This window comes from Salmo salar, chromosome 07 (genome assembly GCF_965601325.2).
Source record: "Salmo salar chromosome 07, fSalSal1, whole genome shotgun sequence".
Classification (NCBI taxonomy): Eukaryota; Metazoa; Chordata; class Actinopteri; order Salmoniformes; family Salmonidae; genus Salmo; species Salmo salar.
The window spans coordinates 21,129,292-21,153,503 of NC_138297.1; the positions used below are offsets into that span (position 1 = coordinate 21,129,292).

Here is a 24,212-nt window from a genome sequence, read left to right on the forward strand (position 1 = left end):
TTTTTCAAGGTTCTTCTATGGTTACATATTGTTCTTTGTTGGCAAGGCTTCGTTTAAAAAGGACGACAGAGGTTTGAGAGTAATGCTATGTACAACGCATATCTGTTTTTGGTGTTTACGGAAAACCCATCTCCCCATTGTATATGATTTTCAATACTGTTCTTGTCAAATGTATAAAAAATTATTTTAATTGAAATAAGTTGGCCACTGACATATTACTATCACTAAAGGAAACTGAAACAGTTGATCATGTTAAAGTAAGGAGTTATGATTTGTAGAAACAGCTGCAATTTTGGTATGAGTTACTGCTGCATTGATGGAAGCACATCCATTAACAGAGGTAGGACAACACCAGGCATAATACTTAGTCTGTGTGCTATGAGTACATTGTCACTTGATTCTATCTATCAGCAATGTTTGGTATTATAAAGTACATATTCTATGTAGTGTAAAGGTTAGACAGACGAGTCTCTGCAATGTTGAGTCATTCTGGGATTTTATTCGTTACACCCCTGTAATTCAAAGTGATTATCATTAATATCATTCACATTGGAAGAAATTTCAGAGCAGCCTGTTGGAATATTCTCATATCCGGCGGGGCTGGCGCCGCCACTTTCACAGCGGACAGCAATATCGCACAGCCTTTGAGTTTATGCAAAGCGCCCCATCTCCCTTCAACAGCGCTCAGTCAGTGAGACCTTGGCAAATATCATTAAATTCTCTGATAACGTTTCTCTCGCTCTTTCCCACACTCTCTCCCTCGTTTTTTTCCGCCTTCCTTTTTTTGTTGTTGCTGGCTATCACTCTGCGGCAGTGCACAGGGAAGAGAGGGCATTGATCTGCCAAAGTGAGCAGCCATTTCGCGAGGCGAGTCTCCGAGGTGCCTCCGCTTCTGAATGGGAATTGCTCATTTCACCTGGGCGCCTTGCTTAGCGAGGCTAAAGGGGAGCCCCGCCAGGAGGGAGTGGAACCCGGCGCCAGGGCTTGGTGGGCGGGAGATAAGACCTCGACTCGCTAGTGCTACTGGATCTCCAATCTCTCTCTCCATTGCTTTCTCACTAGCTCTCTCTCGCTTTCTCTTTCACGTTCGCTCTCTTCTTCTCACTCTAGCTCAGTTACTCACGTGCACACTCACGTTCCTTATGCTATTCTCTCTCATTCTCTTTCTCGCTCGCCCTCTGCCTCTCAGCTAGCGGCAGTTAGCCTGGCGGGTAGGAGCGTTGGGCCAGTAAGGTTACTGGATTGATTCCCCGAGCTGACATGGTAAAAATGCCTGAGCAAGGCAGTTAACCCAGTGTTCCCCGGGCAACGAGGACATAGATGTCGATTAAGGCAGCCCTCCGCACCTCTCTGATTCAGAGTGGTTGGGTTAAATGCGGAAGACACATTTCAGTTGAATGCATTCAGTTGTACAACTGACTAGGTATCCCCCTTTCCCTCTCTTGGTTTCCCTACAAATATGTGAGAGGCCAACTGAACTAAATGACTATTGCCCCGTAACACTCACTTCTGTCATCATGAAGTACTTTGAGATCATATCACCTCTACTTTACCTGACACCCTAGACCCACAATTTGCTTACTGCCCTAACATATCCACAGACGATGCAATAGTCATCACACTACACACTGCGCTATCCCATCTGGACAAGAGGAATACCTATGTAAGAATGCTGTTCATTGACTATAGCTCAGCATTCAACACCATAGTACCCTCCAAACTCATCATTAAGCTCGAGGCCCTGAGTCTGAACCCCGCCCTGTGTAACTGGGTCCTGGACTATCTGACGGGCCGCCTCCCAGGTGGTGAAGGCAGGAAACATCACCTCCACTTCGCTGAGCCTCAATACAGGGGCCCCACAAGGATGCATGCTCAGCCCCCTCCTGTACTCCTTGTTCACCCATGGCTGCGTGGCCACGCACGCCTCCAAATCAATCATCAAGTTTGCAGACGACACAACAGTAGTAGGCCTGATTAACAACAATGATGAGACAGCCTACAGGGAGGAGGTGAGGACCCTGGGTGTGTGGTGGCAGGAAAATAACCTCTCACCCAACGTCAACAAAACAAATGAGCTGATTGTGGACTTCAGGAAACAGCAGAGGGGGCACCGCCTTATCCACATCGACGAGACCGCAGTGGCAACTGCACCGCCCGCAACTGCAGGGCTCTCCAGAGGGTGGTGCGGTCTGCCCAATGCATCATCTGGGGCAAACTACCTGCCCTCCAGGACACCTACAGTGTCCGATGTCACAGGAAGGCCAAAAAGTACAACAACCACCCGAGCCACTGCCTGTTCACCCCACTATCATCCAGAAGGCGAGGTCAGTACAGGTGCATCAAAGCTGGGAAACTCCCAGTACAGAGATTTAGCGCTACACTATTTGCCTTGCAAATGTACCATGTATTTACAATCCTCTGTCCATGTAGCTCAGTTGGCGTTGCAAGGCACTTGCAATGCCAGGGATGTGGGTCCAATTCCCACAGAGGACCAGTATGAGAATGTATACACTCGCTACTATAAGTCACTCTGGGTAAGAGTGTCTGCTAAATGACTGTAAATTATGTCCAAAGCAGGTGAAGGAAATCAACTATATTAGATGTAATTTTCTTAGACAAAGTCTTAGTGGTTTAATGTTTTGAAGAGCAACGTAGACCGTTATCAGAGTTGTGGAATGATCCAAACAATATGTTAACAAATGATAATTAAACTGTTAATTCAACTCGCCTCAAACTTGTGCAGCCTCAATATGCTGCCCACCTAATTCATCAGAAGTCCATAACGCAATCCAGCCAGCCACTTCATTCCACTACTTCTTTCTTCTGATATTCCAAATACATCCTCCTCACCAGCCACATCCCTATCCAGTCTATCTCTTCTAGTCTCTCTCCTCTGCGACAGTCTCATCACGCTCTATCAATCAGGCTTCTGAAGCCTGGCACACAGCACAAGGCACGGCCAGTCTGGCCTCATCAGAGCCAGTCAGTCTCCCTCTCACTCTCTGTCTCTCTAAAAGGCTTGGCTTGGCAGATACAGACTTTTCTCTTCACTAACCAAGGGAGAGATGGCAGAACAATGATCCGAGCTCAGCCATCTGATTTGGGGTTGATTCTGTTTTAATGTAAGAGATTGATTGGAAATTATTTCAGTGAGGACTATTTTATATGTTTGTTTTCAATTCAGAGAGAGACTATTTAATTTAGGTGTAAATTATCTGAAATGACTGATTTTCAAATGGAATTAATCCCAATCCAAAGGCTAACTGAAATCATAATACATTTATTGTATTGTTATACCCATTGTGGCTAATCTATTGTCCACACCTTAACAAAATGATGGTGTGGGCTACCAGTGTCAGGCTTGTTAACCTACTCAGGCAGCTCTGGGACTCACTGTATGGACAGAATGGCTCCAAATTGACAATCACATTTCAACACAACACCACATCCATCTCAAACTCTTACCTCCTCTCAAGCCTCATCCTGTGGTTGTCGTCTCAGGAAAGAGAACTGGAACGACATGAGAGAGAGAGAAAAAATTAACATTTTTCTAATTTAGCAGACACTCTTATACAGAGCAACTAGGGTTAAGTGCATTGCTCAAGGGTACATTGACATAATTTTAACCTAGTCAGCTCAGGGATTCAAACCAGAAACCTTTAATTTACCAGCCCAACGCTCTTAACCGCTAGGCTACCGGCCACCCTAAACATCTATGACTCAGGAAACATAACATCTTGTCACAGAAATACTATTATTAATAAAGCATATCATCATATTTCAATGTTGATTTGTTTATAGAATTAACCATTATGTAACAACAAAACAATGTCTTATCATTGGAACCATTTCGGTGCCAAACTCCCGCTTGGCAGGTACTATTACTTAGCAGAAATATTGATCAGCTTTGGGGCCTATGATGAAAACATGTAATTACATTCTCCTTAAATTACAATTGTGAGTTATTCAGAAAATATACTATTTACTGTGCCTGGAAGATTTTTTCTGGCTATTTCCTGCTAAATGCATTAGCAGATGCTGCAGTGCCCATACAAGCCTGTGGACTAATATTCTTGTAAATGATTAGCTGCTTATTGAACCAACGGAGAAATGTGCTTTAGGTTGTTCCGACAAAATGACTCATAATGAATGATACAATTATTTTGTTTTGCCAATTGGGTGCACCCTAATTTCAGTCATCATGCTTAAGACATCATGATGGTGGTGGGTTTAATTGTATGAGAAGGACCTCCTTGAAAACTGTGGAAACTGTGGCGGACATGAGTTGCCATGGCACGACCACTGATTTGAAATGTGTGAGTGCAGTTCTTTTAATTTCCCCAGGAATTTTATGATCATTGGATTAATCATATCTAAGATGTGAATGTTAATCATAGCTGAGAAATCAACCTGAACTTCTCATGGCCTAAACCTTCTCAGATGTCTGCATTTGCATAAACCACTGCTTTCAATTACTTTAAATACATTTTACAAGTAGGGGAGAGCGGGGTAAGTTGAGCCAAAGGGGTAAGTTGAGCTGCCCTTGTTTCTAGGAAACCATTCACAAAATGAATAATTTGACCAAATATTTAGGAAGAGGTCATTATTTCAAGGAGTATGTGAAGGAAGAAACCACATGGAAAAAGTGGTAAGCAAGTTAAATACAAAAAACGGATTTTCCCAAGTCAAATTTTTTTTTTGTGTTAGAACATTCATGATGCTTGTATCTAAACCAAAGTAAAATAGTTCTATACATCAGTTGGGGTCTCTATTAGCTTCAATATGAGGTCCTAAACCTAGCATGAATGTGCATTCTTGTAGCTGAGTGGGCTAATATAGTACAAATGTTTGCCTTGGGGTAAGTTGAGCCCATGATTTAGCTAATGGAAAGTTGAGCAAATTGAAGTGTTTGCAAGGCATTATTGCTGGGATATGAGGTAACAACAGGGCCTGGTGAATGTTAAAAGTGTTTCAAAAAAGTACAAAGTGTTTGTTCGGTGTTAAGCTTGTGTTATAAGATGCTTCAAATTATTAAAACACAAAAATTGTTTGGAATTGTATTGAATTGGGTTTGGAAAATAAAGATAGACATGGTTTTAAAATGGTAGTGGTAATATTTTATTCAGTACAGACATTTGTTGGTGGCTTAACTAGCCCTGTCCTGCAGCATAACTTGCCCCATACCTGGGGTAAGTTGTGCCAAGACACCACTTTTTTTGGACAAGCTATGCTTTCAAAACTGTAACGTTTACATACATTCTGATCATTTCCAGTGCCCCTGCACATTGACTCTGTACCAGTACCCCCTGTATATAGTATCGCTATTGTTATTTTACTGCTGCTGTTTAGTTATTTGTTACTTATATTTTCAATAGATTTACATCTATTTTTTACTTAACCATTATTTTTCTTACAACATTGTTGGTTAAGTGCTTGTAAGTAAGCATTTCACTAAGGTCTACACCTGTTGTATTCGGCGCATTTGACAAATACAATTTGATTTGATTTGATATATATCATCCTGAATTATATGTAGATATATTTGTTAGAAAGAATACTATATTTCCCTTGATGGAGTGATGCTGAAGGTAAAAAAGTACTCAACTTACCCAACTCTCCCGTAAACAGAGGATGGAAAAAAGTGGTTACGCAAGTAAGGGGGGTGGTTCAGTCTCGGCCCTCAAATCCTGCCTGAAACAATACTGTTGGTTTCATAATTCCCCTTTACTTTGTTCACCTGATAAGCCCTGTCCATACTAATGAACACACATATTGAAATGTAGAACTGGGGGATATTAGAGGACGGCCATTTTGATGTGGCAAGGAATAAATAATTAGGACCCGATTTGGCCCTATAATTATAACATTATCACAAAGATAATGTTAAATGAAAATGAACAACGTTTTGATGGATTCTGTGCCAGAAGATGGCACAGAGGTTGGGTTGGCCGAGCAAGGCAAAAGACGAAAAAAATAAAATTATAATAGCAGAAAAAGTGACAAGAAAGATATCGGCACAGTTTCCTGTCCGGGGCACAGCCATATTTCATTACACAGCATTGAGGCTTAGGATGCAATCAAGCATATTTAGCTGTCCTCGTCTCGGCCCAGAGCAATTATTACTCCCCGTTTTTTTACTGTGCTCTGCCATGGGGAAAATGAAACTCGGTACTTATCAACTCAGTGCATAGACAAGTGACTGGGGCGAAGGCAGCTGGACAGGACCCGAGCCATAGGTTACCTTTGAATACATTAGCTTTGTAACATCAGCACATTGGTGAGATAGAGCGATAACCATAAAAATGGCACCCAAAAAGGCATTGTTATTTGAATTAATATTGGACGAGGCCAAACAGAGGGAAAGATCAAGAAGGAAATTTGATGGTTTATGACCTGTGGCAGCGCTTCGCTGTCTGCATCTCTGAAATATCTAGCCCTACACTTGTCAGGCTTTGTGCCTGATTATATTATCATGGTTGGCGATCAATGGCACTGCATCATCCTTCAGCCCTAAAGGCAAATGTGACACAGGCCTACAATAATCTGACTACCGGATCTGTGCTCTACTAGTTAAAGCTCTTGTTGATGATATTTCCATATTGAGATTTTGCCATTAAGCGTTATAGCAGTCTATCCTGTAAATGTCTTTTCTTTTCAGTTTGCAGAGAAGACATAGCAAAACATTTAGCATGTCATTTAAATTTGTGTTTTTATATAGTAATGTACAATGTAAGTGACAAAGTAAAGTGGCATTTTAGCATACCTAATTTTGAAAATCATTGACATTTGAATTTGAGTAGTATACACTGACAGAGCAGAGTGGACAAAGAACAAGGCCTAAATGACTCAGGTAATTTGTGCATCGGCCACCACAACAGCATTAAAGTGGGCAGGTGCATAACTGGAACTATGTCAGTCAGTGGCATATCAAAGTATATCTAAGACATCCCCCAGCTTCATCCCTCCTTCATAACTGGTGTAATGAGACCCCTGATAAGGGTTTGGAGAAGATCCCGAATGTAGGAAGTCTGAGGTAGTCCAGGGAAACTCACAGGCCTTCTCTATTAATCTAGTGAAATTAAACCCTTCTCAAAGGTTTCTGAGGGGACCTGCAGTGGACAGGCAGAGACAAGGTGAGGTTCTGGTTTAATCTCTGAAGGTACTTGAGAAACTCCACCACTGATCTGGGGCCAGTGGCACTCTGCAGGTGACATTGATGATGTGCCAAGCAGGTTGCAAACAAGTATTCACGGACATGCACGCTCCCTCGCACACACAGAAGTGCACACACACTCACTCACACACAAAATAATCTCGCTCTAACTGCACTTCCACTGACGTAGTGCAGTAATAGAGCAGTAATAACCACAAGGACGGGGTTACGACTCATTTGTGGCCTAAAAACCAGAAGCTAGCTTTGAAGTGGGACCGGTTTGTCCGGTTGAAGCGAGCGGATAGGAGTAAGGGAATCGTCTATTTTATGCAGTGCCCATTTCAACCCAGAGGACTTCGATGGCTTAGTATAACCAGTGGAGGCAGGATTCGGAATGATTTCTATCACAAATGTCAGCAGTGATGAGATAAACCGGGTAAATTCAATATAGATTTACTTCACCATATATCTATTGGATTAACTGACTCTCCCTCAGCCAGTGAAACGGCTTGGCCCTCTGAATGTCTCTCCTTGGCTCTTCAGTCTCCGCTCTTCTTCCTTTATAACTGCTGGCTTTTTGTTGTTGTTGTTGTTGTGTTCTGTGGGTTATTTTTGTTGTTGTTGTGTTCTGTGGGTTCCTGCCTGTGCTAGACTAGTTGTTATCTGGCTTACTTCTTAGCTAGCTATGTCGACTGGTTGGCTAGCTAGGCTAGTTAGCTGGATAGGTTAGCTAGCAGGCTAAAATAATTAACTTTAGCTGGCTGGCTTGCTGTATAAGATATCTGCATATACCGGTAACATTATTTGATAACTGGTTAGTTTGCGTTATGTATTTCCAAAACGTTGGTTTACTTTAACGTACAGTGCATTCGGAAAGTATTCAGACACCATCCCTTTTTCCACATTTTGTTACATTACAGCCTTATTCTAAAATTGATTAAATTAATTTCTTTCCTCATCAATCTACACACAACACCTCACTGACCATTTTTTAAAATGTATTAAAAATAAAAACAGAAATAGGGGCCTTATGAATTTATTTCAATTAAATTATTTCCTTATATGAACTCTTTTCCATGTTGCTTTTATATTTTTGTTCAGTATATTTAGTTTAATGTGAAGTAATGCATTTGCAGTTATTTCTGTTGGCGTTTACAATATATGGACTAGGCTAGCTTGCAGAGTCCTCCAAAATACATAACACCCCAGAAAAACATGACTTTGGCATTTTTCGGAATTCTGATTGGTTTTAAATCAAACCAAATTGTATTTGTCACATGCGCCGAATACAACAGGTGTAGACCTTACTTATAAGCCCTTATGCAAATAGTCTGGGTAGCAATATGATTAAATGTTCAGGAGTTTTATGGTTTGGGGGTAGAAGCTGTTTAGAAGCCTCATGGACCTAGACTTGGTGCTCCAGTACCGCTTGCCATGCGGTAGCAGAGAGAACAGTCTACGACAATTTTTAGAGCCATCCTCTGACACCGCCTGGTATAGAGGTCCTGGATGGCAGGAAGCTTGGCCCTGGTGATGTACTGGGCCGTATGCACTACCCTCTGTAGTGCCTTGCGTTCGGAGGCCGAGCAGTTGCCAAACCAGGCAGTGATGCAACCCGTCAGGACCTCTCAATGGTGCAGCTGTAAAACCTTTTGAGGATCTGAGGACCCATGCCAAATCTTTTCAGTCTGCTGAGGGGGAATAGGTTTTGTCGTGCCCTCTTCACGACTGTCTTGGTGTGCTTGGACCATGTTAGTTTTTTGGTGATGTGGACGCCAAGTAACTTGAAGCGCTCAACCTGCTCCACTACAGCCCTGTCGATGAGAATGGGGGCGTGCTCGGTCCTCCTTTTCCTACAGTCCACAATCATCTCCTTGTCTTGATCACGTTGAGAGAGAGGTTGTTGTCCTTGCATCACATGGTCAGGTCTTTGACCTCCTCCCTGTAGGCTGTCTCATCATTGTCTGTGATCAGCTCTACCACTGTTGTGTCATCGGCAAACAAAATTATGGTGTTGGAGTCGTGCCTGGCCGTGCAGTCATGAGTGAACAGAGAGTATAGGAGTGGACTGAGCACGCACCCCTGAGGGGCCCCTGTGTTGAGGATCTGCTTGGCGGATGTGTTACCTTCCCTTACCACCTGGGGGCGGCTCGTCAGGAAGTCCAGGAACCAGTTGCAGAGGGAGTCCCAGGGTCCATAGCTTAGTGATAAGCTTTGAGGGCACTATGGTGTTGAACGCTGAGCTGTAGTCAATGAACAGCATTCTCACATAGGTGCTCCTTTTGTCCAGGTGTGAAAGGGCAGTGTGGAGTGCAAAATAGATTGCGTCATCTGTGGATCTGTTGGGCCGGTATGCAAATTGGAGTGGGTTTAGGGTTTCTGGGATAATGGTGTTGATGTGAACCATGACCAGCCTTTCAAAGCATTTCATGGCTACAGATGTGAGTGCTACGGGTCAGTAGTCATTTAGGCAGGTTACCTTAGTGTTCTTGGGCACAGAGACTATGGTGGTCTGCTTGAAACATGTTGGTATTACAGACTCAGACAGGGAGATTTTGAAAATGTCAGTGAAAACACTAGCCACGTGGTTAGCGCATGCTCGGAATACACGTCCTGGTAATCCGTCTGGCCCTGCGGCCTTGAGAATGATGACCTGTTTAAAGGTCTTACTCACATCGGCTGCGGAGAGCGTGATCACACAGTCATTCGGAACAGCTGATGCTCTCATGCATGTTTCAGTGTTACTTGCCTCGAAGCGAGCATAGAAGTTATTTAGCTTGTCTGGTAGGCTCGTGGCACTGGGCAGCTCTCGGATAATACCTTGAAATAACTTGAAAAATAGAATGACTTAAAAAGGTGTAACTTTACATTGGGAATTTTGATCCGTATACTTTATTTATTTATTTTATTTCACCTTTATTTAACCAGGTAGGCAAGTTGAGAACAAGTTCTCATTTACAATTGCGACCTGGCCAAGATAAAGCAAAGCAGTTCGACACATACAACAACACAGAGTTACACATGGAGTAAAACAAACATACAGTTAATAATACAGTAGAAAAATAAGTCTATATACAATGTGAGCAAATGAGGTGAGATAAGGGAGGTAAAGGCAAAATACTAATACAAAAAAATATATACTAATGCAAATCCATATGTTATATGTGGTTACATTTATGCTACCTTACCTTTAAGTATCTCTCCAAGAAAACATACCATGATGATGGAAAGTAGACACCAAAATATCAGATGTGAATATTCCATTGATTTTGCGGAGCTAATGGTCCTTGTTTAGTCCAGAGGCACCGGTGCCAGCCGCAGCATTAGTATCCATCTGGGGGGACGTGTTCTTTCGGTGGCAGTATTTCTCCATTCCGAATCCTGTCTAGTTTCTGGGCATCCTCCCCAAACCCATAACTCAAATCTCCCCCTACTCCCCAGCGATTGGGCTGTCATAATCATCAGCATTATCCTTCCTCAATGGGCCTGATTTACAAGTGTGGACATGGTAGCTTCACGGCGCCAGGGCTATCTCCTATCTCCCAACCCATTTGTCTTCATACTCCATCACTATGAGGACTACTGGTAGTGAACCTGAGATTCCAAACAGCATTACGAGGACGTATGACATAAACATTCTCCAAAAACGGTATACTGTAGGTCTACCTTGTGAAATGTTGAGGGCTGTCTCCTATCACCCAACCCACGTGTCTCTTACTCCATTATGATGACTACCGGTAGTGAAGATGAGATTCCAAACAGCATTATGAGGACATATGAGGTACAGTAAGTATGTTCACAGTAGGTCTACCTTGTGAAACCTTGACTTTGTTGACCTAGGAGTGTGGGATCCAGTTCCTGGTGTATAATTTGCATAACATTATATTTTTATGATACAAATATACTAAGGTCATCAATTTTGAATATTATCCTAGAAATGGGCCATTATTATGTAAATTGTATTCCTAAACTCACAGAAAATTGTTGCAACTGTGGCTACAAAGATAGTCATTTGTGCTGTTTAACCAAGGCTATGTTTGCATTTTTAACATTGCATTTTTTGACAGCATACATTTATGACACTTTCTTTTGAATGCAATATTCAAAAGGACTTTGATCATGGTTGAAAAGCCTTTGGGTAAACCCATGACCCTTTCTTCACCCCCCTCATCCATACAATATTTAATACAATATATCCTATTAGCCTGTATTTACCCACAGTACTGGGCCTCTTAAATGATAGGCCGCATAAATATAATATAACACACAAATCAAATCAAATCAAATTTATTTTTATATAGCCCTTCGTACATCAGCTGATATTCTCAAAGTGCTGTACAGAAACCCAGCCTAAAACCCCAAACAGCAAGCAAAGCATGTGAAAGAAGCACGCAATAGCATTTATATGTGGCTTCCAAACCCCTTGTAGATACAGTAGCTTCCCTTCGGTTATCACTGTTTGAATATTGCCAGCATATTAAAAGCACTTGGCATATATGGGGGAAGACTGAAGAAAATGTATTTATGTTTAGAATATTTCTCAAGAAAGATGGGGTTCTTAGCGAAGTCTTATCTTGGCAAACATTTTTTTATTACTTTTCCTTTTTATGAAAAATAACATTCCAATGTGAGAAAAGAAAATTACTTTAATCTACTCAGCTTTCACCAGGGATAGTTTGTGATTGGATTGTTATTTAGTTGGACGGTGTATACCATGTGTATCCCGTACATACGACTAATACAACTTGAAACGTGTTGAATTATGTGTTGCAGGCAAGTCTGGCAATACAAAAAAATCCATGATAGTACATGGAAAATGCCATCCATGGACAACTGACAGCTTCATTAAATTAATGAATTAATGAATAATAGCAACATTGTTTAGTCATGAATGAATGAATGAATGAATGAATGAATGAATGAATGAATGAATGAATGAATGATCCAAATCAATCACATCAGATGAATGCAATAGTCAAAAGAGGCTTCCCCTCCATGCATGTCCTTCTAAGGGACCCTATATAAGGCTTTGAACATATTGCTTTAAGCCAGCTTTGTCTTTAGATCAGTGGAGGAGAATGAAAGAAGACAAGGATACGACACCACCTAAGATGCTGGAGATGCATGTTGGGGATGTAGGAGAAGCTGGAGATGTCGGAGAAGAGAAGATAGGCCTTTACAGTCAAGAGAACGGACGCCTGTCAAATGATGGCTTGGGTGTCTTCTATAGAATCTGCCTACTCACCCTCAAGACGCACACAATCACTCAATCAATTAAAGAGAACGCACACACCCACTTAGCCCTTTGAACTCATACCTGTATACAGGTTGAAAATGACAGATTTGGGCACTGATAAATGCCTTAATTGGAACGCAGTGGATGTACTGTAACATGCTATACATGACGTCAAAGCTCTGGCTCTGCGCTTCACAGGGTTTTGACTGACAGACGTTTTGAACTTGAGCCCTGTGCGCGGCAAGAAGTTGCCCGCATCCCTCCTGCTAATTTGCCAAATTTTGCAAAATGTTTTGTTGTCTGAGGGAAATGCTGTAAATTAAGAGGACTATGTCTTTTGAAAGATGATACGTTGAGGATTATAATAAATACTGCTTTGATGTCATACAAGCAAGCCAAACACCCAATATGCATTTCACATTTCCATATCATAAAACTCATGTAATATACAGTGTCAATGTTTATGGCCACTATGTTTGATGTACAGTCACAAGATGACATGGCGTCAAACCCTGGGTTGTTTTGAACAAAATGAGCCTATGTTTATCTATTGTGAAGAAAAGTTGTTGTGAAACACGCACCTGAATGACTTTTCTCTATGAGAACAAAAATGATGATCCATTTCCCTGAATTGCATTGTGAAAGCCTAACGCTGTAATATCCTATTTTATAACTTAGCTAGTCATGTTGATAATAGAACAGGCTTTCAGACGATGTCCACCTGACCAAGATTGCTATTTATAATGGACAATTTTTGGATTGCGTAAACAACAACAGTAATTGTGTGATGGTGGGGATGAAGGGTTGTGTTCTAAACAAAATAACTACAAGTGTGCTTGCTCTAGTTCCTAAACGGCACAGCTAGTAGAGCTAAACAAGGACCTTTAGAGTTGAAGAATATTCTTGTGTCATAAAACTGCATTGAATTAACTTAAGTGCACACTGAAGAGGTGTGTGGTCACTTGGAGACAGTTAGTACGCTCACTCAAACCCTTGTAATGTTGCACCTACCCCATATTTCCAGGAATATTCATATTATGTTATTGAATGTATCCAGAGTATACTCAGATTTTGTCATCAACAAATGTGATGAAAAGTACAGTAAATGTAAAATGCACATAAAATCAACAGTGTAATGTTTGGATTCAGTCTTGTGTCAAGGTGAACTGTTGTGCCCCCACCTTTGGTCTAATAGTTTTCCCATTATATCCAAACTGTTCCCTTTCAATTGCTACCATTGTTATGCATATGCATTTCATATTTCGTCTATAAAAAACATTTCAATTTAGCCCTATCCATATAGGCCAATTCCCAGGAGGGTATTGGCCTATATGGGTGTTGAACACCCAGATGCATGTATGCACTTGCATGCACTAGACACACGTGAACAAAATAAAAATGTATGCTCAAGGTGTCCCATTTTTTAAATGCACGCCCTGAAAAGAGCTGCATTGGCTCGGGGGGGGGGGGTGGTGTGTGTGTGTGTGTGTGTGTGTGGTGTGTGTGTGTGTGTGTGTGTGTGTGTGTGGTGTGTGTGTGTGTGTGTGTGTGTGTGTATGTGTCCGCCTCTTCTGGCACTCCCCATGTGGAAGGCGTCTGTGATAAGCTCAGGCATACATTCTCATACTGTTGAGTTGGAGGCTCCATGGATGAAGAATAAATGCAGGAACATGAAATCAACCAAGCAAGCGGGTTTGGCAGCAGAGAGACAAATAGACGCCTACAGTCCACATAATAAAATGCATTAAGTTATAAGTTATTCAGTATTTTTATAACCTTGTTTTAAGTGGTACTTCACCCTCAAAACATTAACATCAGTGAAATTAAAACAATGACAAATGGCTAATTCATCAAATCCTCTTTTATATAATCTACCTTCTACACAACTCTATGTTTCTATTTTGGGACAGAGAAATACGAGGAGTTATTTTAGAATGAGAAGAACAGTCTCTCCATTGCATCAGATGAACAAACCGTGATGTGGGCTGAAATGATGCATGTCTTTGATGGACAGAATGAAGAATGGAGGTGGCGAGGCTTTTGATAGACAAAACTGGTGGTGGTGGTGGTGTGAAAGGATGAGAGGAAGTGCGGGATTCAAGACGTGCTAGTCCACAGACTCCCGCTCTCCTACCGCGGTACTCTGTCAACGACACGGACCGGTGAACAGACAGATGGCGAGGGTGACGCCATCGGACTTGAGACGAGAGGAGCACGAGAGGAGCGAGAGAGGGAGGAAGTGGAAGAGGAGGTGAAAAAATAAAACAACAAAAAACTAAACAAATGTGAGGAAGAGGGAGGTTGCGGTGAGGGGGGGGGACTTCTTTCGGGAGAACATTAATCTTGCATGAGCTCCTTTGCATGCACACACAGGCTTTGTACTTCATTACCGCAGAAAATAAAAGTTCTCGCCATCACTTTTCATTCCCGCACACGACGGGAGACGTCATCTAAAGTGAAAGACCTGGCTCCATCTTGAAGTGGAGGGGTAGAACATTTATATTTCAAAAGTGCTTAAAGGGAGAGTAGAGTCTTTCAGGGGGAGAGAGAGAGATATTTTACATTGCTAGACTGCCATCTGCTGGATATGTATTGAACTACATAGAATATCACATTCTTATAAATCTTTTTTTGTTTCTTGCAACATATAATCATACTTACCACAATAGTCTTCTTCAAATGTGAAATGTATGTTTCTAGATAACCCTAAGTGTGCTTGAAATAACTCAAATGTGGTACGTCTGTATTACAAAGCCTCATCTGTCCAAGATTAAATAACCAGATAATTCCCTAAACAATTAAAAGTAACTATTTTAAAATGCTATTTGTCTATTTTTCATTATTGTCTAAAAAATATGAAAGCTCACTTTGACAATGAGAATTTAAGCAAATCAAATGCATTAGGTAAACAAATGATAAATAAGATATACACTGAGTAGAGTAAACATAAGTAACACATTCTTAACACTGAATGGCACACATATACGCAATCCATGTCTCTATTGTCCAAAGACTTAAAAATCCTTCTTTACCTGTCTCCTTCCCTTCATCTACACTGATTGAAGTGGATTTAACAAGTTACATCAATAAGGGATAATAGCTTTCACCTGGATTCACCTGGTCAGTCTATGTCATGGAAAGAGCAGGTGTTCTTAATGTTTTGTATACTCAGTGTATATACAGTACAGTACCAGTCAAAGGTTTGGACACACCTACTCATTCAAGGGTTTTTCTTTATTTTGACTATTTTCTACATTGTAGAATAATAGTAAATACATCAAAACTATGAAATAACACATATGGAATCATGGAGTAACTAAAAAGTGTAAAACAAATCAAAATATATTTTAGATTTTAGATTCTTCAAAGTAGCCACTCTTTGCCTTGATGACAGCTTTGCACACTCTTGGCATTCTCTCATCCAGCTTCACCTGGAATGCTTTTAAAACAGTCTTGAGGAGTTCCCACGTATGCTAAGCACTTGTTGGCTGCTTTTCCTTCACTCTGCTGTCCAACTCATCCAAACAATCTCAACTGGGTTGAGGTTGGGTGATTGTGGCGGCCAGATCATCTGATGCAGCACTCCATCACTATCCTTCTTGGTCAAATAGCCCTTACACAGCCTGGAGGTGTGTTGGGTCATTCCCATGTTGAAAACCAAATGATATTCCCACTAAGCGCAAACCAGATGGGATGGCGTATCTCTGTAGAATGCTGTGGTAGCCATGCTGGTTAGGTTTGCCTTGAATTCTAAATAAATTACAGACAGTGTCACCAGCAAAGCACCCCCACACCATCACATCTCCTCCTCCATGCTTCACAGTGGGAACCACACATGCAGAGATCATCTGTTCACCTACTCAGCATCTCACAAAGACACAGCGGTTTCAACCAAAAATCTCAAATTTGGACACATCAGACCAAAAGGACAGATTTCCACCAGTCTAATGTCCACTGCTCGTGTTTTTTGGCCCTTCTTCTTACTGGTGGCATTTAGTATTGGATTCTTTGCAGCAATTCTACCATTAAGGCCTGATTTACGAAGTGCCCTCTGAACAGTTGATTTTGAGATGTGTCTGTTACTTGAATTCTGTGAAGCATTTATTTGTGCTGCAATCTGAGGTGCAGTTAACTCCAATGAACTTATCCTCTGCAGCAGAGGTAACTCTGGGGCTTCCTTTGTTGTGGTGGTCCTCATGAGAGCCAGTTTCATCACAGCGCTTGATGGTTTTTGTGACTGCAAGTTCTTGAAATTTTCCAGATTACCTGACTTTCATGTCTTAAAGTAATGAAGGACTGTCGTTTCTCTTTGCTTATTTGAGCTCTTCTTGCCATAATATGGACTTGGTCTTTTACCAAATAGGTCTATCTTCTGTATACCACCCCTACCTTGTCACAACACAACTGATTGGCTCAAACGCATTAAGAAGGAATGGAATTCCACAAATTAACTTTTAACAAGGCACACCTGTTAATTGAAATGCATTCCAGGTGACTACCTCATGAAGTTGGTTGAGAGAATACCAAGAGTGTGCAAAGCTGTCATCAAGGCAAAGGGTGGCTACTTTGAAGAATCTCAAATATTAAATACATTTCAATTTTTTTAACACTTTTTTGCTTACTATATGATTCCAAATGTGTTATTTCATAGTTTTGATGTCTTCACTATTATTCTGCAATGTAGAAAATAGTAAAAATAAAGAAAACCCTGGAATGAGTAGGTGTGTCCAAACTTTTGACTGGTACTATATATATAGAGTGAGGGAAAAAAGTATTTGATCCCCTGCTGATTTTGTACGTTTGCCCACTGACAAAGAAAGGATCCGTCTATAATTTTAATGGTAGGTTTAATTGAACAGAATAACAACAAAAATATCCAGAAAAACGCATGTCAAAAATGTTATAAATTGATTTGCATTTTAATGAGGGAAATAAGTATTTGACCCCCTCTCAATCAGAAAGATTTCTGGCTCCCAGGTGTCTTTTATACAGGTAACGAGCTGAGATTAGGAGCACACCCTTAAAGGGAGTGCTCCTAACTGCAGCTTGTTACCTCTAAAAGAGACACCTGTCCACAGAAGCAATCAATCAATCAGATTCCAAACTCTCCACCATGGCCAAGACCAAAGAGCTCTCCAAGGATGTCAGGGACAAGATTGTAGACCTACACAAGGCTGGAATGGGCTACAAGACCATCGCCAAGCAGCTTGGTGAGAAGGTGACAACATTTGGTGCGATTATTCACAAATGGAAGAAACACAAAAGAACTGTCAATATACCTCGGCCTGGGGCTCCATGCAAGATCTCACCTCGTGGAGTTGCAATGATCATGAGAACGGTGAGGAATCAGCCCAGAACTACACGGGAGGATCTTGTCAATGATCTCAAGGCAGCTGGGACCATAGTCACCAAGAAAACAATTGGTAACACACTACGCCGTGAAGGACTGAAATCCTGCAGCGCCCGCAAGGTCCCCCTGCTCAAGAATACATGTACATGCCCGTCTGAAGTTTGCCAATGAACATCTGAATGACTCAGAGGACAACTGGTGAAAATGTTGTGGTCAGATGAGACCAAAATGGAGCTCTTTGGCATCAACTCAACTTGCCGTGTTTGGAGGAGGAGGAATGCTGCCTATGACCCCAAGAACACCATCTCCACCGTCAAACATGGAGGTGGAAACATTATGCTTTGGGGGTGTTTTTCTGCTAAGGGGACAGGACAACTTTACCGCATCAAAGGGACGATAGACGGGGCCATGTACCGTCAAATCTTGGGTGAGAACCTCCTTCCCTCAGCCAGGGCATTGAAAATGGGTCGTGGATGGGTATTCCAGCATGACAATGACCCAAAACACACGGCCAAGGCAACAAAGGAGTGGCTCAAGAAGAAGTACATTAAGGTCCTGGAGTGGCCTAGCCAGTCTCCAGACCTTAATCCCATAGAAAATCTGTGGAGGGAGCTGAAGGTTCGAGTTGCCAAATGTCAGCCTCGAAACCTTAATGACTTGGAGAAGATCTGCAAAGAGGAGTGGGACAAAATCCCTCCTGAGATGTGTGCAAACCTGGTGGCCAACTACAAGAAATCTGACCTCTGTGATTGCCAACAAGGGTTTTGCCACCAAGTACTAAGTCATGTTTTGCAGAGGGGTCAAATACTTATTTCCCTCATTAAAATGCAAATCATTTTATAACATTTTTGACATGCGTTTTTCTGGATTTTTTAAATTGTTATTCTGTCTCTCACTGTTCAAATAAACCTACCATTAAAATTATAGACTGATCATTTCTTTGTAAGTGGGCAAACGTACAAAATCAGCAGGGGATCAAATACTTTTATCCCCCACTGTACATTGTCATGCAGGCAAACAAATAATCAATAAACAATACTTTTTGTATATGGTGATATTTGTTAATTGTTGTTTATACAAAATCTATGAATTTTTTTTCAGTCTACAGTTCATAGCCTCTATATGTGGCTCTATGGTTCTCATTCAATGAAGCAATCATGAAAGGTTACAATCTGAATCCACAGTGTAACTGGTGACATCACAAGTTTGATCTTAGATTGTTATTCAATAAGGAACAGCACCATCATGTGGATGTATTGTAATTGAATGATGTAAACATAAGCCCTTACCAATTTGAACCAACAAGGTAAAAGTATTCGCTTTAGCATTTTTTCAAAGATAGCAAGGACTTTTGTTTCATTGACGGTCATCCCCCATTTCACATGATGCTGAAAGTGAATGAACATGTTCCCCATATTCACCTTGCTGACCTTTTTTGGAGTAAACATCAGATTTATAAGGGGGTAACTGTTTAATAATGACCTACATATTCACTAATTCTCTTGTTGATAATTGAGGAATTAGTTGTATCTTTGCCAACAGTAATAATTATCCTTGTTCCCACTATTAATCACACTATGCTGTGCCAATAATACGTGCATTAGGTAAACTACAGACAGAATTATCTGTCAGACAGGACTCAATGTGTGATTTCTGATGGTGTCAAGTCTAGTTTTCTGGATATTGCAAAAGCTGTACCGCTGTTCTCTTTACTATTTATATAAATAATACTGGTATATCTGTTAAAACTTGTAATATTAATCTGTATGCAAATGACACTATGTATGCCATTGCCCAAACTGTTGACCAGGCTATGTTAGAGCTGCAATGGGACTTTGTTGCCTTATATTCAATGTCTGCTTTTTTTTTACCCATCTACCAATAGGTGCCCCTCTTTGCGAGGCATTGGAAAACCTCCCTGGTCTTTGTGGTTGAATCTGTGTTTGAAATTCATTGCTTGATTGAGGGACCTTACAGATAATTGTATGTGTGAGGTACAGAGATGAGGTAGTCATTCAAAAATACACTATTATTGCCCACAGAGTGAGTGACTTGTTAAGCAAATATTTACTCCTTAAAGTTTTAAACTTGCCATAACAAAGGGGTTAAATACTCATTGACTCAAGACATTTCAGCTTTTCATTTTTAATTAATTTGCAAAAATGACTAAAAACATAATACCACTTTGACATTATGGTGTATTGTGTGTAGGCTAGTGACACAACATCTCTATTTAATCAATTTTAAATTCAGGTTGTAACACAACAAAATGTGGTCAAGGGGTGGGAATACTTTCTGAACGCACTGTATATTGTTCTCTAATTCTCACAACAATGTTTCAGATTAACTACATATTTATTCACTGGAGGGTTCTCCCATCGATTGGGTTCCCGCCTATACATATGTGGGAATTTGTTTTGAAAAAGTCTTAATGTCCAAAAAAACATATGGATGAGCTAATTAAAAAGCTAAGACTTAAATTGGGCTTCTTTTTTAGAAATAGATCTTGACTCTCCCTAAATAGCAGGAAGCAGACTATGGTGACGCCATTTACCAGATTGCAGCAGCCACTACTCTTAAACCTTTGGATGTCGTTTACCATAGAGCCCTTCACTTTAACACAGATGACAGTTTAAACACTCATCCCTGCATCCTGTAATAATAGGTTGGCTGATCCTCATTGAAGTCCCGTAGATCACTTCATTACTCCCTTTTTGTTTAAAAAGCTCTACTACAAAAGCTTCCAATTTACTTAACTTTGTTGCTAAAGTATAAAATAATGAGTTATCAAACCTGCTTGCAGGGTGGGTTAACTCTTGAGGTCCCTCTGGTCTTGACCAGTTTAGGTGAATCCTCTTTTTTGTGACCCCCATTGTTGGAATAACCTGCACAATTCCTTGCATTTTGAGTCCCTGGTGCCGTTAGGGCAGTTTAGGACAATGGTTTGGAATTAATTATTTGAGGATTGCAGTTGTTTCGATTTATTGTAGTGGGAATGAGACCCTAGTCAGGGCTACCCTGAATAAATCAAAGTTTAGAAATAAATGTGTGTCATAGAGGCCATGTATGTGCATTTTACATGGTAGGGGTCATGGACAACCTAGCTTTAAATGTTTGTGAAGACAATACACTATGAACAGTTATAATTCCATTTTATAACACTTTCACCTATAGGGCACATCTCAAATCCATACCGCAGTAACTAAACAGTAGCAATCAAAACCACTTCTTTAGCATTAATATGGTTAACGGAGTCTAGCCACACTCTTTACATCAAAAACAGGAAGAGCAACAGCTACCCTTCCTGGGGTCAACACAAAACATTAACCAAGACATAATACAGAACATTAATAGACAAGAACAGCTCAAGAACAGAACTACATCAATTTATGAAGGACCACGTGGCCTACATATAAATAAATATACAAAAACTATCTAGGTCAAATAGGGGAGAGGTGTTGTGTAGAGAGAACAAGGTAAGTGAAAGATCAGACATCTGCATTTCCAAAGGCAAACAGACAGCCCTCAGCTGCCATGCACTCACTAATTACAAGTCAGACTCCAGTTATGCGTAATGAAAAATTAATCTGCCTTAAATACAGAAACCCCCTAGAAGCGCCTTGAGAGAAACTCTGGGATTTAATTAAACTCATCAAATAATAGAGTTCAGCTGGAATTCTTCCTTCACCCATGATTTCCGTTCAGCATTTTAACTAAGCGATTTTACCCAAAATTGCTGTTGTATATATTTAATGCTCATAAATACTGTTATACTGAATACAGGAACAGGACCTGCTCAACCAATGAAGCATTTTGGACAGACATATTAATAAAGTAGCTTAACTGATTTTGAGAAAAACTGATTTGGAAATTCTGTGGGTTTGGTTGAAATACCTGGGGGCTGTTCCAGAAAGGAGGATCAAAATATGCCTTTGAACGGGGTATGGTAGTAGGTGCCAGGTGCACCGGTTTTGTCGAGAACTGCAACACGGCTGGGTTTTTCACGCTCAACCGTTTCCTGTGTGTATTAAGAATGGTCCACCACCTAAAGGACATCCTGCCAACTTGACACAATTGTGGGAAGCATTGTAGTCAACATGGGCCAGCAGCCCTGTGGAACACTTTAGACATCTTGTAGAGTCCATGTCCCAATGAATTGAGGCAGTTCTTAATGTATTGTTCACTCAGTGTATATGTGGCTGTTTATCAAAGTTAACTGGCTGAGAAGTTATCAAGTTAAGCTACTAAACATAATAACTCTTCCATACCTATCGGAATTCCTTTCTTCAGTTTTGTTATTGTAAATGATCCACCAAGACCTATAGTCACTGTTTCTGTCTATTGAACACTTAGCTAGCAAAATACCTACTCTGTATTGGTGAACGACCAAAGCTTGGCTTCTTGAGGATAACTGACTCAAGACAATCCCTAGAATCTGGACCAGGGCCAGGAGTTTCACCTTCAATTGACATAACCAGAGAGAACTCGTACCTCACACTAATGTCTACTAACATACCAAATGTTACTGCTTACACACTATTCTAGGTTTTTTTATTCCTGATAAAGGTACACTGACAAAAGTTGACATTTTCACAGACCAGGCCCAAATCCCTGTCATTCACGTGAAGAAAAGACAGAAATACAGGGGGTGGAGATCGGGGTGCCTTGAGAGAATTCGTCGGCGGGCGGGCAAACCGCCTCTGCCATCCATTCTATAAATAAACTGGATGATCTACTATCAAGACAATCCTACCAACGAGACATAAACAATTGTGATATCTTATGTTTCACCGAGTCGTGGCTAAACGACGACACGGATAATATAGAGCTGGCTGGGTTAACCACGCATCGGTAGGACAGAGCAGCTACATCTGGTAAGACACGGGGTGGGGGTGTGTGCCTATTTGTAAATAACAGCTGGTGCGCGATGTCTAATATTAAAGAAGTCTCGAGGTATTGCTTGCCTGAGGTAGTGTACCTCATGATATGCTGTAGTCCACACTATCTACCAAGAGATTTTTCATCTATATAATTCGTAGCTGTCTATTTACCACCAGCTGTATAAAGCCATAGGCAAACAAGAAAATGCTCATCCAGAAGTGGCGCTCCTAGTGGCCAGGAACTCTAATGCAGGCAAACTTAAACTTAATCTTAAACTTAAATAAGTTTTATTTCATTTCTACCAGCATGTAAAAGCAGATGAAAAAAAAACTCTAGACCACCTTTACTCCACACAAAGAGATGCATATAAAGCTCTCCCTAATCCTCCATTTCGCAAATCTGACCACAATTCTATCCTCCTCATTCCTGCTTACAAGCAAAAACTAAAGCAAGAAGTACCAGCAACTCGCTCAATACGGAAGTGGTCAGATGACACGGATGCTATGCTACAGGACTGTTTTGCTAGCACAGACTGGAATATGTTACAAAATTCATCCAACGGCATTGAGGAGTATACCACCTCAGTCACTGGCTAAATCAATAAGTGCATTGACGACGACGTCCCCACAGTGACCGTACGTACATATCCCAACCAGAAGCCATCGATTACAGGCAACATCCGCACTGAGCTAAAGGCTAAACCTGCGGCTTTCAAGGAGCGGGACACTAATCCAGATGCTTATAAGAAATCTTGCGATGCCCTCAGACGAACCATCAAACAGGCAAAGCATAAATACAGGACTAAGATTGAATCCTACTACACCGGCTCTGACGCTCGTCGGATGTGGCAGGGCTTGCAAACTATTACGGACTACGGACTAGCTAAAAGCCTTTTATGTTCGCTTTGCTAATGACACCATAGTCCCTGTGCCCAAGAAAGCAAAGGTAGCCTGCCTAAATGACTGCCGCCCCGTAGCACTCACATCGGTAGCCATGAAGTGCTTTGAAAGGCTGGTCATGGCTCACATCAACACCATCATCCTGGAAACCCTAGACCCACTCCAATTTGCATACCGCCCCAACAGATCCACAGATGACGCAATCTCTATTGCACCCCACACTGCCCTTTCCCACCTGGACAAAAGGAACACCTATATGAGAATGCTGTTCATTGACTACAGCTCAGCGTTCAACAACATAGTCAGTCACCCAAGTCATAGACTGTTCTCTCTTAAAAGCTTCTACCCCCAAGCCATAAGACTGCTGAACAATGAATTAAATGGCCGCCTGGACTATTTACATTGACAACCCCCCCTTTGTTTTTACACTGCTGCTACTTTCTGTTTAATATCTATGCATAGTCACTTTACCCCTACCTACATGTACAAATTACTTTGACTAACCTGTACCCCCGCACACTGACGGTACCGGCACCCCTGTATATAGCCTCATTACTGTTATTTTATTGTGTTACTTTTTATAGAATTTTAGAATACTACATACTTTAGTGTATGTAGTAAATATTTTTTTTACTCTATTTCTTGAACTCCATTGTTGGTTAAGGGATCGTACTGTAAGTAAGCATTTCCCGT

At 41.1% G+C, this 24,212-nt stretch overlaps 1 protein-coding gene across 29 annotated transcripts in view; it reads right to left on the minus strand.

The window, feature by feature from the left end:
* Window positions 1–24,212, minus strand: part of LOC106608606 (receptor-type tyrosine-protein phosphatase delta) — a 643,701-nt gene that overhangs the window by 377,813 nt on the left and 241,676 nt on the right. For all 29 annotated transcript variants that reach the window (XM_082977423.1, XM_045721669.2, XM_082977431.1 and 26 more), the window contains one exon: window positions 3,466–3,510. The gene's annotated coding sequence lies outside the window, so the exon portion shown is untranslated. The remainder of the gene's footprint in view (window positions 1–3,465; window positions 3,511–24,212) is intronic.